The sequence below is a fragment of the Phyllobates terribilis genome, unplaced genomic scaffold (assembly GCF_046119375.1).
Source record: "Phyllobates terribilis strain yellow unplaced genomic scaffold, ASM4611937v1 Scaffold_101__1_contigs__length_5897712, whole genome shotgun sequence".
NCBI lineage: Eukaryota > Metazoa > Chordata > Amphibia > Anura > Dendrobatidae > Phyllobates > Phyllobates terribilis.
This window is the reverse complement of record NW_027362861.1, coordinates 3,501,098-3,516,256: the sequence shown is the minus strand read 5'-3', so window position 1 is coordinate 3,516,256 and position 15,159 is coordinate 3,501,098.

Below are 15,159 nucleotides of genomic sequence, written 5' to 3'. Positions count from 1 at the left end.
GTCAGAAATTTTGCAAAAAACGACTAAGTATGAAGGACTCATCGGGTGAATCGCTCTGGAACTGAAATCGGATGCGCGCACTGACATGCTCCCCTCTCTGGAAGTCTGAGACATGTGTTTAAATTTTCTAAGTCCAGAAAAAAAAAAATTTTAAACTTTTTTTCAAATTACCCCCCAAGGGATATATATTTTACCCACACATTTGGAACACTCCTGGGATGCCCTCTAACATACTATAACCTCATTTAGCAGAGATTTTCACAAAAAAGTGAAATTTTCAAAAAGTGAAAATTTTTCCAAAAAACTACTAAGTATGAAGGAATCATCGGATGAAACGCTCTGGAACTGAAATTGGATGCTCTTACAGACATGCTCCCCTCTCTGGAAGTCTGAGACATGTGTGAAAATTTTCTAAGTCCAGAAAAAAAAAATTTTCAACTTTTTTTCAAATTTCCCCCCAAGGGATATATATTTTACCCACACATGTGGAGCCCTCCTGGGATGCCCTCTAACATACTATAACCTCATTTAGCGGAGATATTCACAAAAAAGTGAAATTTTCAAAATGTCAGAAATTTTGCAAAAAACGACGAAGTATGAAGGACTCATCGGGTGAATCGCTCTGGAACTGAAATCGGATGCGCGCACTGATATGCTCCCCTCTCTAGAAGTCTGAGACATGTGTGAAAATTTTCTAAGTCCAGAAAAAAAAAATTTTTTCAACTTTTTTCCAAATTTCCCCCCAAGGGATATATATTTTACCCACACATTTGGAGCCCTCCTGGGATGCCCTCTAACATACTATAACCTCATTTAGCAGCGATTTTCACAAAAAAGTGAAATTTTCAAAAAGTGAAAATTTTTCCAAAAAACGACTAAGTATGAAGGACTCATCTGGTGAATCGCTCTGGAACTGAAATCGGATGCGCGCACTGACATGCTCCCCTCTCTGGAAGTCTGAGACATGTGTGAAAATTTTCTAAGTCCAGAAAAAAAAAATTTTTCAACTTTTTTCCAAATTTCCCCCCAAGGGATATATATTTTACCCACACATTTGGAGCCCTCCTGGGATGCCCTCTAACATACTATAACCTCATTTAGCGGAGATTTTCACAAAAAAGTGAAATTTTCAAAAAGTCAGAAATTTTGCAAAAAACGATTAAGTATGAAGGACTCATCGGGTGAATCGCTCTGGAACTGAAATCGGATGCACGCACTGACATGCTCCCCTCTCTGGAAGTCTGAGACATGTGTTTAAATTTTCTAAGTCCAGAAAAAAAAAATTTTCAACTTTTTTTCAAATTTCCCCCCAAGGGATATATATTTTACCCACACATTTGGAGCCCTCCTGGGATGCCCTCTAACATACTATAACCTCATTTAGCAGCGATTTTCACAAAAAAGTGAAATTTTCAAAAAGTGAAAATTTTTCCAAAAAACGACTAAGTATGAAGGACTCATCTGGTGAATCGCTCTGGAACTGAAATCGGATGCGCGCACTGACATGCTCCCCTCTCTGGAAGTCTGAGACATGTGTGAAAATTTTCTAAGTCCAGAAAAAAAAAATTTTTCAACTTTTTTTCAAATTTCCCCCCAAGGGATATATATTTTACCCACACATTTGGAGCCCTCCTGGGATGCCCTCTAACATACTATAACCTCATTTAGCGGAGATTTTCACAAAAAAGTGAAATTTTCAAAAAGTCAGAAATTTTGCAAAAAACGACTAAGCATGAAGGACTCATCGGGTGAATCGCTCTGGAACTGAAATCGGATGCGCGCACTGACATGCTCCCCTCTCTGGAAGTCTGAGACATGTGTTTAAATTTTCTAAGTCCGAAAAAAAAAAATTTTAAACTTTTTTTCAAATTACCCCCCAAGGGATATATATTTTACCCACACATTTGGAACACTCCTGGGATGCCCTCTAACATACTATAACCTCATTTAGCAGAGATTTTCACAAAAAAGTGAAATTTTCAAAAAGTGAAAATTTTTCCAAAAAACTACTAAGTATGAAGGAATCATCGGATGAAACGCTCTGGAACTGAAATTGGATGCTCTTACAGACATGCTCCCCTCTCTGGAAGTCTGAGACATGTGTGAAAATTTTCTAAGTCCAGAAAAAAAAAATTTTCAACTTTTTTTCAAATTTCCCCCCAAGGGATATATATTTTACCCACACATGTGGAGCCCTCCTGGGATGCCCTCTAACATACTATAACCTCATTTAGCGGAGATTTTCACAAAAAAGTGAAATTTTCAAAATGTCAGAAATTTTGCAAAAAACGACGAAGTATGAAGGACTCATCGGGTGAATCGCTCTGGAACTGAAATCGGATGCGCGCACTGACATGCTCCCCTCTCTAGAAGTCTGAGACATGTGTGAAAATTTTCTAAGTCCAGAAAAAAAAAATTTTTCAACTTTTTTCCAAATTTCCCCCCAAGGGATATATATTTTACCCACACATTTGGAGCCCTCCTGGGATGCCCTCTAACATACTATAACCTCATTTAGCGGAGATTTTCACAAAAAAGTGAAATTTTCAAAAAGTCAGAAATTTTGCAAAAAACGATTAAGTATGAAGGACTCATCGGGTGAATCGCTCTGGAACTGAAATCGGATGCACGCACTGACATGCTCCCCTCTCTGGAAGTCTGAGACATGTGTTTAAATTTTCTAAGTCCAGAAAAAAAAAATTTTCAACTTTTTTTCAAATTTCCCCCCAAGGGATATATATTTTACCCACACATTTGGAGCCCTCCTGGGATGCCCTCTAACATACTATAACCTCATTTAGCAGCGATTTTCACAAAAAAGTGAAATTTTCAAAAAGTGAAAATTTTTCCAAAAAACGACTAAGTATGAAGGACTCATCTGGTGAATCGCTCTGGAACTGAAATCGGATGCGCGCACTGACATGCTCCCCTCTCTGGAAGTCTGAGACATGTGTGAAAATTTTCTAAGTCCAGAAAAAAAAAATTTTTCAACTTTTTTTCAAATTTCCCCCCAAGGGATATATATTTTACCCACACATTTGGAGCGCTCCTGGGATGCCCTCTAACATACTATAACCTCATTTAGCGGAGATTTTCACAAAAAAGTGAAATTTTCAAAAAGTCAGAAATTTTGCAAAAAACGACTAAGCATGAAGGACTCATCGGGTGAATCGCTCTGGAACTGAAATCGGATGCGCGCACTGACATGCTCCCCTCTCTGGAAGTCTGAGACATGTGTTTAAATTTTCTAAGTCCGAAAAAAAAAAATTTTAAACTTTTTTTCAAATTACCCCCCAAGGGATATATATTTTACCCACACATTTGGAACACTCCTGGGATGCCCTCTAACATACTATAACCTCATTTAGCAGAGATTTTCACAAAAAAGTGAAATTTTCAAAAAGTGAAAATTTTTCCAAAAAACTACTAAGTATGAAGGAATCATCGGATGAAACGCTCTGGAACTGAAATTGGATGCTCTTACAGACATGCTCCCCTCTCTGGAAGTCTGAGACATGTGTGAAAATTTTCTAAGTCCAGAAAAAAAAAATTTTCAACTTTTTTTCAAATTTCCCCCCAAGGGATATATATTTTACCCACACATGTGGAGCCCTCCTGGGATGCCCTCTAACATACTATAACCTCATTTAGCGGAGATTTTCACAAAAAAGTGAAATTTTCAAAATGTCAGAAATTTTGCAAAAAACGACGAAGTATGAAGGACTCATCGGGTGAATCGCTCTGGAACTGAAATCGGATGCGCGCACTGACATGCTCCCCTCTCTAGAAGTCTGAGACATGTGTGAAAATTTTCTAAGTCCAGAAAAAAAAAATTTTTCAACTTTTTTCCAAATTTCCCCCCAAGGGATATATATTTTACCCACACATTTGGAGCCCTCCTGGGATGCCCTCTAACATACTATAACCTCATTTAGCGGAGATTTTCACAAAAAAGTGAAATTTTCAAAAAGTCAGAAATTTTGCAAAAAACGATTAAGTATGAAGGACTCATCGGGTGAATCGCTCTGGAACTGAAATTGGATGCACGCACTGACATGCTCCCCTCTCTGGAAGTCTGAGACATGTGTTTAAATTTTCTAAGTCCAGAAAAAAAAAATTTTTCAACTTTTTTTCAAATTTCCCCCCAAGGGATATATATTTTACCCACACATTTGGAGCCCTCCTGGGATGCCCTCTAACATACTATAACCTCATTTAGCAGCGATTTTCACAAAAAAGTGAAATTTTCAAAAAGTGAAAATTTTTCCAAAAAACGACTAAGTATGAAGGACTCATCTGGTGAATCGCTCTGGAACTGAAATTGGATGCGCGCACTGACATGCTCCCCTCTCTGGAAGACTGAGACATGTGTGAAAATTTTCTAAGTCCAGAAAAAAAAAATTTTTCAACTTTTTTCCAAATTTCCCCCCAAGGGATATATATTTTACCCACACATTTGGAGCCCTCCTGGGATGCCCTCTAACATACTATAACCTCATTTAGCGGAGATTTTCACACAAAAGTGAAATTTTCAAAAAGTCAGAAATTTTGCAAAAAACGATTAAGTATGAAGGACTCATCGGGTGAATCGCTCTGGAACTGAAATCGGATGCACGCACTGACATGCTCCCCTCTCTGGAAGTCTGAGACATGTGTTTAAATTTTCTAAGTCCAGAAAAAAAAAATTTTTCAACTTTTTTTCAAATTTCCCCCCAAGGGATATATATTTTACCCACACATTTGGAGCCCTCCTGGGATGCCCTCTAACATACTATAACCTCATTTAGCGGAGATTTTCACAAAAAAGTGAAATTTTCAAAAAGTCAGAAATTTTGCAAAAAACGATTAAGTATGAAGGACTCATCGGGTGAATCGCTCTGGAACTGAAATCGGATGCACGCACTGACATGCTCCCCTCTCTGGAAGTCTGAGACATGTGTTTAAATTTTCTAAGTCCAGAAAAAAAAAATTTTTCAACTTTTTTTCAAATTTCCCCCCAAGGGATATATATTTTACCCACACATTTGGAGCCCTCCTGGGATGCCCTCTAACATACTATAACCTCATTTAGCAGCGATTTTCACAAAAAAGTGAAATTTTCAAAAAGTGAAAATTTTTCCAAAAAACGACTAAGTATGAAGGACTCATCTGGTGAATCGCTCTGGAACTGAAATCGGATGCGCGCACTGACATGCTCCCCTCTCTGGAAGTCTGAGACATGTGTGAAAATTTTCTAAGTCCAGAAAAAAAAAATTTTTCAACTTTTTTCCAAATTTCCCCCCAAGGGATATATATTTTACCCACACATTTGGAGCCCTCCTGGGATGCCCTCTAACATACTATAACCTCATTTAGCGGAGATTTTCACACAAAAGTGAAATTTTCAAAAAGTCAGAAATTTTGCAAAAAACGATTAAGTATGAAGGACTCATCGGGTGAATCGCTCTGGAACTGAAATCGGATGCACGCACTGACATGCTCCCCTCTCTGGAAGTCTGAGACATGTGTTTAAATTTTCTAAGTCCAGAAAAAAAAATTTTTCAACTTTTTTTCAAATTTCCCCCCAAGGGATATATATTTTACCCACACATTTGGAGCCCTCCTGGGATGCCCTCTAACATACTATAACCTCATTTAGCGGAGATTTTCACACAAAAGTGAAATTTTCAAAAAGTCAGAAATTTTGCAAAAAACGATTAAGTATGAAGGACTCATCGGGTGAATCGCTCTGGAACTGAAATCGGATGCACGCACTGACATGCTCCCCTCTCTGGAAGTCTGAGACATGTGTTTAAATTTTCTAAGTCCAGAAAAAAAAAATTTTTCAACTTTTTTTCAAATTTCCCCCCAAGGGATATATATTTTACCCACACATTTGGAGCCCTCCTGGGATGCCCTCTAACATACTATAACCTCATTTAGCGGAGATTTTCACAAAAAAGTGAAATTTTCAAAAAGTCAGAAATTTTGCAAAAAACGACTAAGTATGAAGGACTCATCGGGTGAATCGCTCTGGAACTGAAATCGGATGTGCGCACTGACATGCTCCCCTCTCTGGAAGTCTGAGACATGTGTGAAAATTTTCTAAGTCCAGAAAAAAAAAATTTTCAACTTTTTTTCAAATTTCCCCCCAAGGGATATATATTTTACCCACACATTTGGAGCCCTCCTGGGATGCCCTCTAACATACTATAACCTCATTTAGCGGAGAATTTCACAAAAAAGTGAAATTTTCAAAAAGTCAGAAATTTTGCAAAAAACGACTAAGTATGAAGGACTCATCGGGTGAATCGCTCTGGAACTGAAATCGGATGCGCGCACTGACATGCTCCCCTCTCTGGAAGTCTGAGACATGTGTTTAAATTTTCTAAGTCCAGAAAAAAAAAATTTTTAAACTTTTTTTCAAATTACCCCCCAAGGGATATATATTTTACCCACACATTTGGAGCCCTCCTGGGATGCCCTCTAACATACTATAACCTCATTTAGCAGCGATTTTCACAAAAAAGTGAAATTTTCAAAAAGTGAAAATTTTTCCAAAAAACGACTAAGTATGAAGGACTCATCTGGTGAATCGCTCTGGAACTGAAATCGGATGCGCGCACTGACATGCTCCCCTCTCTGGAAGTCTGAGACATGTGTGAAAATTTTCTAAGTCCAGAAAAAAAAAATTTTCAACTTTTTTTCAAATTTCCCCCCAAGGGATATATATTTTAACCACACATTTGGAGCCCTCCTGGGATGCCCTCTAACATACTATAACCTCATTTAGCGGAGATTTTCACAAAAAAGTGAAATTTTCAAAAAGTCAGAAATTTTGCAAAAAACGACTAAGTATGAAGGACTCATCGGGTGAATCGCTCTGGAACTGAAATCGGATGCGCGCACTGACATGCTCCCCTCTCTGGAAGTCTGAGACATGTGTTTAAATTTTCTAAGTCCAGAAAAAAAAAAATTTTAAACTTTTTTTCAAATTACCCCCCAAGGGATATATATTTTACCCACACATTTGGAGCCCTCCTGGGATGCCCTCTAACATACTATAACCTCATTTAGCAGCGATTTTCACAAAAAAGTGAAATTTTCAAAAAGTGAAAATTTTTCCAAAAAACGACTAAGTATGAAGGACTCATCTGGTGAATCGCTCTGGAACTGAAATCGGATGCGTGCACTGACATGCTCCCCTCTCTGGAAGTCTGAGACATGTGTGAAAATTTTCTAAGTCCAGAAAAAAATGTTCAACTTTTTTTCAAATTTCCCCCCAAGGGATATATATTTTACCCACACATTTGGAGCCCTCCTGGGATGCCCTCTAACATACTATAACCTCATTTAGCGGAGATTTTCACAAAAAAGTGAAATTTTCAAAAAGTCAGAAATTTTGCAAAAAACGACTAAGTATGAAGGACTCATCGGGTGAATCGCTCTGGAACTGAAATCGGATGCACGCACTGACATGCTCCCCTCTCTGGAAGTCTGAGACATGTGTTTAAATTTTCTAAGTCCAGAAAAAAAAAATTTTAAACTTTTTTTCAAATTACCCCCCAAGGGATATATATTTTACCCACACATTTGGAGCCCTCCTGGGATGCCCTCTAACATACTATAACCTCATTTAGCGGAGATTTTCACAAAAAAGTGAAATTTTCAAAAAGTCAGAAATTTTGCAAAAAACGACTAAGTATGAAGGACTCATCGGGTGAATCGCTCTGGAACAGAAATCGGATGCGCGCACTGACATGCTCCCCTCTCTAGAAGTCTGAGACATGTGTTTAAATTTTCTAAGTCCAGAAAAAAAAAATTTTCAACTTTTTTTCAAATTTCCCCCCAAGGGATATATATTTTACCCACACATTTGGAGCCCTCCTGGGATGCCCTCTAACATACTATAACCTCATTTAGCGGAGATTTTCACAAAAAAGTGAAATTTTCAAAAAGTCAGAAATTTTGCAAAAAACGACTAAGTATGAAGGACTCATTGGGTGAATCGCTCTGGAACTGAAATCGGATGCGCGCACTGACATGCTCCCCTCTCTGGAAGTCTGAGACATGTGTTTAAATTTTCTAAGTCCAGAAAAAAAAAATTTTTCAACTTTTTTTCAAATTTCCCCCCAAGGGATATATATTTTACCCACACATTTGGAGCCCTCCTGGGATGCCCTCTAACATACTATAACCTCATTTAGCGGAGATTTTCACAAAAAAGTGAAATTTTCAAAAAGTCAGAAATTTTGCAAAAAACGACTAAGTATGAAGGACTCATCGGGTGAATCGCTCTGGAACTGAAATCGGATGCGCGCACTGACATGCTCCCCTCTCTAGAAGTCTGAGACATGTGTGAAAATTTTCTAAGTCCAGAAAAAAAATTTTTTTCAACTTTTTTCCAAATTTCCCCCCAAGGGATATATATTTTACCCACACATTTGGAGCCCTCCTGGGATGCCCTCTAACATACTATAACCTCATTTAGCAGCGATTTTCACAAAAAAGTGAAATTTTCAAAAAGTGAAAATTTTTCCAAAAAACGACTAAGTATGAAGGACTCATCTGGTGAATCGCTCTGGAACTGAAATCGGATGCGCGCACTGACATGCTCCCCTCTCTGGAAGTCTGAGACATGTGTGAAAATTTTCTAAGTCCAGAAAAAAATGTTCAACTTTTTTTCAAATTTCCCCCCAAGGGATATATATTTTACCCACACATTTGGAGCCCTCCTGGGATGCCCTCTAACATACTATAACCTCATTTAGCGGAGATTTTCACAAAAAAGTGAAATTTTCAAAAAGTGAAAATTTTTCCAAAAAACGACTAAGTATGAAGGACTCATCTGGTGAATCGCTCTGGAACTGAAATCGGATGCGCGCACTGACATGCTCCCCTCTCTGGAAGTCTGAGACATGTGTGAAAATTTTCTAAGTCCAGAAAAAAATGTTCAACTTTTTTTCAAATTTCCCCCCAAGGGATATATATTTTACCCACACATGTGGAGCCCTCCTGGGATGCCCTCTAACATACTATAACCTCATTTAGCGGAGATTTTCACAAAAAAGTGAAATTTTCAAAAAGTCAGAAATTTTGCAAAAAACGATTAAGTATGAAGGACTCATCGGGTGAATCGCTCTGGAACTGAAATCGGATGCGCGCACTGACATGCTCCCCTCTCTGGAAGTCTGAGACATGTGTTTAAATTTTCTAAGTCCAGAAAAAAAAAATTTTAAACTTTTTTTCAAATTACCCCCCAAGGGATATATATTTTACCCACACATTTGGAGCCCTCCTGGGATGCCCTCTAACATACTATAACCTCATTTAGCGGAGATTTTCACAAAAAAGTGAAATTTTCAAAAAGTCAGAAATTTTGCAAAAAACGACTAAGTATGAAGGACTCATCGGGTGAATCGCTCTGGAACTGAAATCGGATGCGCGCACTGACATGCTCCCCTCTCTAGAAGTCTGAGACATGTGTGAAAATTTTCTAAGTCCAGAAAAAAAAAATTTTTCAACTTTTTTCCAAATTTCCCCCCAAGGGATATATATTTTACCCACACATTTGGAGCCCTCCTGGGATGCCCTCTAACATACTATAACCTCATTTAGCAGCGATTTTCACAAAAAAGTGAAATTTTCAAAAAGTGAAAATTTTTCCAAAAAACGACTAAGTATGAAGGACTCATCGGGTGAATCGCTCTGGAACTGAAATCGGATGCGCGCACTGACATGCTCCCCTCTCTAGAAGTCTGAGACATGTGTGAAAATTTTCTAAGTCCAGAAAAAAAAAATTTTTCAACTTTTTTCCAAATTTCCCCCCAAGGGATATATATTTTACCCACACATTTGGAGCCCTCCTGGGATGCCCTCTAACATACTATAACCTCATTTAGCAGCGATTTTCACAAAAAAGTGAAATTTTCAAAAAGTGAAAATTTTTCCAAAAAACGACTAAGTATGAAGGACTCATCTGGTGAATCGCTCTGGAACTGAAATCGGATGCGCGCACTGACATGCTCCCCTCTCTGGAAGTCTGAGACATGTGTGAAAATTTTCTAAGTCCAGAAAAAAAAAAATTTTCAACTTTTTTACAAATTTCCCCCCAAGGGATATATATTTTACCGACACATTTGGAGCCCTCCTGGGATGCCCTCTAACATACTATAACCTCATTTAGCAGAGATTTTCACAAAAAAGTGAAATTTTCAAAAAGTCAGAAATTTTGCAAAAAACGACTAAGTATGAAGGACTCATCGGGTGAATCGCTCTGGAACTGAAATCGGATGCGCGCACTGACATGCTCCCCTCTCTAGAAGTCTGAGACATGTGTGAAAATTTTCTAAGTCCAGAAAAAAAATTTTTTTCAACTTTTTTCCAAATTTCCCCCCAAGGGATATATATTTTACCCACACATTTGGAGCCCTCCTGGGATGCCCTCTAACATACTATAACCTCATTTAGCAGCGATTTTCACAAAAAAGTGAAATTTTCAAAAAGTGAAAATTTTTCCAAAAAACGACTAAGTATGAAGGACTCATCTGGTGAATCGCTCTGGAACTGAAATCGGATGCGCGCACTGACATGCTCCCCTCTCTGGAAGTCTGAGACATGTGTGAAAATTTTCTAAGTCCAGAAAAAAAAAATTTTTCAACTTTTTTCCAAATTTCCCCCCAAGGGATATATATTTTACCCACACATTTGGAGCCCTCCTGGGATGCCCTCTAACATACTATAACCTCATTTAGCGGAGATTTTCACAAAAAAGTGAAATTTTCAAAAAGTCAGAAATTTTGCAAAAAACGATTAAGTATGAAGGACTCATCGGGTGAATCGCTCTGGAACTGAAATCGGATGCGCGCACTGACATGCTCCCCTCTCTGGAAGTCTGAGACATGTGTTTAAATTTTCTAAGTCCAGAAAAAAAAAATTTTTAAACTTTTTTTCAAATTACCCCCCAAGGGATATATATTTTACCCACACATTTGGAGCCCTCCTGGGATGCCCTCTAACATACTATAACCTCATTTAGCAGCGATTTTCACAAAAAAGTGAAATTTTCAAAAAGTGAAAATTTTTCCAAAAAACGACTAAGTATGAAGGACTCATCTGGTGAATCGCTCTGGAACTGAAATCGGATGCGCGCACTGACATGCTCCCCTCTCTGGAAGTCTGAGACATGTGTGAAAATTTTCTAAGTCCAGAAAAAAATGTTCAACTTTTTTTCAAATTTCCCCCCAAGGGATATATATTTTACCCACACATTTGGAGCCCTCCTGGGATGCCCTCTAACATACTATAACCTCATTTAGCGGAGATTTTCACAAAAAAGTGAAATTTTCAAAAAGTGAAAATTTTTCCAAAAAACGACTAAGTATGAAGGACTCATCTGGTGAATCGCTCTGGAACTGAAATCGGATGCGCGCACTGACATGCTCCCCTCTCTGGAAGTCTGAGACATGTGTGAAAATTTTCTAAGTCCAGAAAAAAATGTTCAACTTTTTTTCAAATTTCCCCCCAAGGGATATATATTTTACCCACACATGTGGAGCCCTCCTGGGATGCCCTCTAACATACTATAACCTCATTTAGCGGAGATTTTCACAAAAAAGTGAAATTTTCAAAAAGTCAGAAATTTTGCAAAAAACGATTAAGTATGAAGGACTCATCGGGTGAATCGCTCTGGAACTGAAATCGGATGCGCGCACTGACATGCTCCCCTCTCTGGAAGTCTGAGACATGTGTTTAAATTTTCTAAGTCCAGAAAAAAAAAATTTTAAACTTTTTTTCAAATTACCCCCCAAGGGATATATATTTTACCCACACATTTGGAGCCCTCCTGGGATGCCCTCTAACATACTATAACCTCATTTAGCGGAGATTTTCACAAAAAAGTGAAATTTTCAAAAAGTCAGAAATTTTGCAAAAAACGACTAAGTATGAAGGACTCATCGGGTGAATCGCTCTGGAACTGAAATCGGATGCGCGCACTGACATGCTCCCCTCTCTAGAAGTCTGAGACATGTGTGAAAATTTTCTAAGTCCAGAAAAAAAAAATTTTTCAACTTTTTTCCAAATTTCCCCCCAAGGGATATATATTTTACCCACACATTTGGAGCCCTCCTGGGATGCCCTCTAACATACTATAACCTCATTTAGCAGCGATTTTCACAAAAAAGTGAAATTTTCAAAAAGTGAAAATTTTTCCAAAAAACGACTAAGTATGAAGGACTCATCTGGTGAATCGCTCTGGAACTGAAATCGGATGCGCGCACTGACATGCTCCCCTCTCTGGAAGTCTGAGACATGTGTGAAAATTTTCTAAGTCCAGAAAAAAAAAAATTTTCAACTTTTTTACAAATTTCCCCCCAAGGGATATATATTTTACCGACACATTTGGAGCCCTCCTGGGATGCCCTCTAACATACTATAACCTCATTTAGCAGAGATTTTCACAAAAAAGTGAAATTTTCAAAAAGTCAGAAATTTTGCAAAAAACGACTAAGTATGAAGGACTCATCGGGTGAATCGCTCTGGACCTGAAATCGGATGCGCGCACTGACATGCTCCCCTCTCTGGAAGTCTGAGACATGTGTGAAAATTTTCTAAGTCCAGAAAAAAATGTTCAACTTTTTTTCAAATTTCCCCCCAAGGGATATATATTTTACCCACACATTTGGAGCCCTCCTGGGATGCCCTCTAACATACTATAACCTCATTTAGCGGAGATTTTCACAAAAAAGTGAAATTTTCAAAAAGTCAGAAATTTTGCAAAAAACGACTAAGTATGAAGGACTCATCGGGTGAATCGCTCTGGAACTGAAATCGGATGTGCGCACTGACATGCTCCCCTCTCTGGAAGTCTGAGACATGTGTTTAAATTTTCTAAGTCCAGAAAAAAAAAAATTTTAAACTTTTTTTCAAATTACCCCCCAAGGGATATATATTTTACCCACACATTTGGAACACTCCTGGGATGCCCTCTAACATACTATAACCTCATTTAGCAGAGATTTTCACAAAAAAGTGAAATTTTCAAAAAGTGAAAATTTTTCCAAAAAACTACTAAGTATGAAGGAATCATCGGATGAAACGCTCTGGAACTGAAATTGGATGCTCTTACAGACATGCTCCCCTCTCTGGAAGTCTGAGACATGTGTGAAAATTTTCTAAGTCCAGAAAAAAAAAAATTTCAACTTTTTTTCAAATTTCCCCCCAAGGGATATATATTTTACCCACACATGTGGAGCCCTCCTGGGATGCCCTCTAACATACTTTAAACTCATTTAGCGGAGATTTTCACAAAAAAGTGAAATTTTCAAAATGTCAGAAATTTTGCAAAAAACGACGAAGTATGAAGGACTCATCGGGTGAATCGCTCTGGAACTGAAATCGGATGCGCGCACTGACATGCTCCCCTCTCTAGAAGTCTGAGACATGTGTGAAAATTTTCTAAGTCCAGAAAAAAAAATTTTTTCAACTTTTTTCCAAATTTCCCCCCAAGGGATATATATTTTACCCACACATTTGGAGCCCTCCTGTGATGCCCTCTAACATACTATAACCTCATTTAGCAGCGATTTTCACAAAAAAGTGAAATTTTCAAAAAGTGAAAATTTTTCCAAAAAACGGCTAAGTATGAAGGACTCATCTGGTGAATCGCTCTGGAACTGAAATCGGATGCGCGCACTGACATGCTCCCCTCTCTGGAAGTCTGAGACATGTGTGAAAATTTTCTAAGTCCAGAAAAAAAAAATTTTTCAACTTTTTTCCAAATTTCCCCCCAAGGGATATATATTTTACCCACACATTTGGAGCCCTCCTGGGATGCCCTCTAACATACTATAACCTCATTTAGCAGAGATTTTCACAAAAAAGTGAAATTTTCAAAAAGTGAAAATTTTTCCAAAAAACGACTAAGTATGAAGGACTCATCTGGTGAATCGCTCTGGAACTGAAATCGGATGCGCGCACTGACATGCTCCCCTCTCTGGAAGTCTGAGACATGTGTGAAAATTTTCTAAGTCCAGAAAAAAAAATTTTTTCAACTTTTTTCAAATTTCCCCCCAAGGGATATATATTTTACCCACACATTTGTAGCCCTCCTGCGATGCCCTCTAACATACTATAACCTCATTTAGCAGAGATTTTCACAAAAAAGTGAAATTTTCAAAAAGTCAGAAATTTTTCAAAAAATGATTAAGTATGAAGGACTCATCGGGTGAATCGCTCTGGAACTGAAATCGGATGCACGCACTGACATGCTCCCCTCTCTGGAAGTCTGAGACATGTGTTTAAATTTTCTAAGTCCAGAAAAAAAAAAATTTTCAACTTTTTTTCAAATTTCCCCCCAAGGGATATATATTTTACCCACACATTTGGAGCCCTCCTGGGATGCCCTCTAACATACTATAACCTCATTTAGCGGAGATTTTCACAAAAAAGTGAAATTTTCAAAAAGTCAGAAATTTTGCAAGAAACGACTAAGTATGAAGGACTCATCGGGTGAATCGCTCTGGAACTGAAATCGGATGTGCGCACTGACATGCTCCCCTCTCTGGAAGTCTGAGACATGTGTGAAAATTTTCTAAGTCCAGAAAAAAAAAATTTTCAACTTTTTTTCAAATTTCCCCCCAAGGGATATATATTTTACCCACGCATTTGGAGCCCTCCTGGGATGCCCTCTAACATACTATAACCTCATTTAGCGGAGATTTTCACAAAAAAGTGAAATTTTCAAAAAGTCAGAAATTTTGCAAAAAACGACTAAGTATGAAGGACTCATCGGGTGAATCGCTCTGGAACTGAAATCGGATGCGCGCACTGATATGCTCCCCTCTCTGGAAGTCTGAGACATGTGTTTAAATTTTCTAAGTCCAGAAAAAAAAAATTTTAAACTTTTTTTCAAATTACCCCCCAAGGGATATATATTTTACCCACACATTTGGAGCCCTCCTGGGATGCCCTCTAACATACTATAACCTCATTTAGCGGAGATTTTCACAAAAAAGTGAAATTTTCAAAAAGTCAGAAATTTTGCAAAAAACGACTAAGTATGAAGGACTCATCGGGTGAATCGCTCTGGAACTGAAATCGGATGCGCGCACTGACATGCTCCCCTCTCTAGAAGTCTGAGACATGTGTGAAAATTTTCTAAGTCCAGAAAAAAAAATT